The following is a 3,516-nucleotide window of genomic DNA, read 5'->3' as shown; positions in this document are numbered from 1 at the left end:
TTGAAGGCTTTGGTGTCATCCATAAAGCAGAAATAGATGCTTTTCTGAAACTCTCTTGCTTTTTTGGTGATCCAGCGGATGTTGGCAATTTGATCTCTGGTTCCTCTGCTTTTTCTAAAACCAGCTTGAACATCTGGAAGTTCACGGTTCACATATTGCTGAAGCCTGGCTTGGAGAATTTTGAGCATTACTTTACTAGTGTCTGAGATGACTGCAATTGTGTGGTAGCTTGAGCATTCTTTGGGATTGCCTTTCTTAGGGATTGGAATGAAAACGGACCTTTTCCAGTCCTGTGGCCACTGCTGAGTTTTCCAAATTTGCTGGCATATTGAGTACAGCATTTTCACAGCATCATCTTTCAGGATCTGAAATAGCTCAACTGGAATTCTCCCTCCACTCTCCCTCTACTCTCCCTTAATTCATCACCAATCCTGGGGATTCCCTGGCAGTCTAGTGGTTAGGACTCTGGTGCTTTCACTGCTCAGGGCCAGGCTCAATCCCTGGATCTCTAGAGGACTAAGATCTCTACAAGCCATGCAGCACAGCCCCCCCCCCCCAAAAAAAAAAAAAAAAAAATCACCAATTCCACCATCAAAGGTTCACCATCTCTCTCCACTGCTGTTCCTTAGTCTAAAGCACTATCGTTGCTTAACTATATTTTTTTCCATTTGAAGTAGACCTTCCTTACTGTGGTTACTTTTCATCACATCACTAGATTTCCTCTCTTCATAGCACTTATCACAAACTGAGTTCCTGTGTGTATACTGAAACTATTTCTCCAACCAGAATGTAAGCCCTGTGAGAGCAGGACCCTATCTTGTTCATTCCTCAACTGTTTATCACAGGCCTGCTAGGCTATGGTTCCTACTGTAGGTGCTGGGGGATAGAGGTGTGTTATGGAGAGAAAGGGTGTGGCAAGAATTGCCCATTAAACTTGAGAAGTACAGATATGGAAGGTGGATCTTGCCTGGGTCATGGACTTCGAAGTGTTGGCTACAGAGAGTAGATGAAATTGTGGCTGATGACTTGCGATCAGTTGCCACATTGTAAAGTGTGAAGCAAAGAGGAAAGTGTCATGAGACTGGAGGCTAGGGTCACCTGGAATGCCAACTCCAAAATCCCCAAAGGACCACAATATCCAGTGAAGCTGCTATGGCCCCCTACTGTCATCACAGGAAGTCCCCTAATCCTAATCCCCATCTTATGCCAAAGCCTTTGACTGTGTGGATCCCAATAAACTGTGGAAAATTCTGAAAGAGATGGGAATACCAGACCACCTGACCTGCCTCTTGAGAAACCTATATGCAGGTCAGGAAGCAACAGTTAGAACTGGACATGGAACAACAGACTGGTTCCAAATAGGAAAAGGAGTACGTCAAGGCTGTATATTGTCACCCTGCTTATTTAATTTATATGCAGAGTACATCATGAGAAACGCTGGGCTGGAAGAAGCACAAGCTGGAATCAAGATTGCCAGGAGAAATATCAATAAACTCAGGTATGCAGATGACACCACCCTTATGGCAGAAAGTGAAGAGGAACGAAAAAGCCTTTTGATGAAAGTGAAAGAGGAGAGTGAAAAAGTTGGCTTAAAGCTCAACATAAAGAAAACTAAGATCATGGCATCTGGTCCCATCACTTCATGGGAAATAGATGGGGAAACAGTGAAAACAGTGTCAGACTTTTTTGGGGGGGGGGCTCCAAAATCACTGCAGATGGTGATTGCAGCCATGAAATTAAAAGACGCTTACTCCTTGGAAGGAAAGTTATGACCAACCTAGATAGCATATTAAAAAGCAAAGACATTACTATGCCAACAAAGGTCCATCTGGTCAAGGCTATGGTTTTTCCAGTGGTCATGTATGGATGTGAGAGTTGGACTGTGAAGAAAGCTGAGCACCGAAAAATTGATGCTTTTGAACTGTGGTGTTGGAGAAGACTCTTGAGAGTCCCTTGGACTGCAAGGAGATCCAACCTGTCCATCCTAAAGGAGGTCAGTCCTGGGTGTTCATTGGAAGGACTGATGCTGAAGCTGAAACTCCAGTACTTTGGCCACCTCACTGGAAGAGTTGACTCATTGGAAAAGACCCTGATGCTGGGAGGGACTGGGGGCAGGAGGAGAAGGGGATGACAGGGGATGAGATGGTTGGATGGCATCACCCACTCGATGGACATGGGTTTGAGTAAACTCCGGGAGTTGGTGATGAACAGGGAGGCCTGGCGTGCTGTGATTCATGGGGTCGCAAAGAGTGAGACACGACTGAGCGACTGAACTGAAGTTATCCCCATCTTAACATTCCAGTACTAAAAAGAGGGACTATAAGAGTCTGTGGAGCTACAAGTTGGTCTACCGACAGAGGAGTCTAATATGAGACTGAAGTACAAGATGGACAATATTAAGTGTTAATAATCAGAATGAGAAGGAGATGCTTATTTCACATTTAAACCACCTACCTAACCACAGATTTCTCAGCCACTGAGTGCATCTTGACAGGACCAAAGGGTGCCCTGAGAATAAAAGCAAGGAAACCCAAGTCCATCTAGGGCTCAGGGAAGGCTTCCCACAAGGAAATGTTTGTGCTGAGGCTCAAAGAGTCTCATGTCTCCATTATACACAATTCACACTCCCCATTCCCAAACAGGCCAGGCCTTTTCACCCCTTCCTACATGTGTACTCCCTTCCACTTGCCTAGAGTGCTCTCTTCTCTCTCCCCAACTAACTACTATTTCTAAATTGGCTAAATCCTATTTATCCTTTATGACCCCGATCGAAAGTGAAGCCATGGCCGCCGCCTCTACCCAAAGGAAGATGAAGTCAGTCCCTCCTCTGAGCTCCCACCACACTTGGGTACACCGTGTGGGGATTGTGTGTGTATTCGTTAGTCTGAACCTCCTTGCTGTGAGCTCATAGTGGCCCAAGAGGAAAGCAGGAGGCAAGCTCAATAGGTGTCTGCTGAAAGAAGGAATGACTTAGTTTTTAAAGGGGGCTAGCGCCAAGCTGGAGGTAGAGGGAAATGTTTGAGGGCAGAGGAGTGAGCTGACCTTCTTGGAGTGTTGTCTTCACAGAACCGAGCCTGGGTCAGGCTGATGTAATGAATCAACTTGTCAGAAGAATCTCAATAGAAAGTAGGTCAGTTTCTTCCCAGCTCTTTAAGAACCAGAGGCTCGGGTTCCGCGCCTGCGCATTAAGAGAGTAAACACCTCTTTTTTTTCACCCACTCCCGCCTGCCAGCCCTATCCACCTCCCTATTGCCCCAACCCGCTCCAGCCTCCTCCCATTCTCCCCTTCTCCGGGTTGGTTAATGGTCTGTTCTTGGGAGTCTGGCTCGTTCTGGAGGGTGGAGAGCATAAATGGTACATCCCACTGCCTTCGTTACCTTCCGCTTTTCACTTTTTTTCTGTTCTGCTCCCCCCTACCGAATGAAGCTCAATAGTCTGGTCCAAAAGAAGGAGGGGGAGCCGGGCTGAAGGGACCGGTCTGAGCCGGTCTCCGGCGCAGGCGCAGTGCGGATAAAC

The sequence above is a fragment of the Dama dama genome, chromosome 15, assembly GCF_033118175.1.
Source record: "Dama dama isolate Ldn47 chromosome 15, ASM3311817v1, whole genome shotgun sequence".
NCBI lineage: Eukaryota > Metazoa > Chordata > Mammalia > Artiodactyla > Cervidae > Dama > Dama dama.
This window is presented reverse-complemented; position numbering follows the sequence as displayed.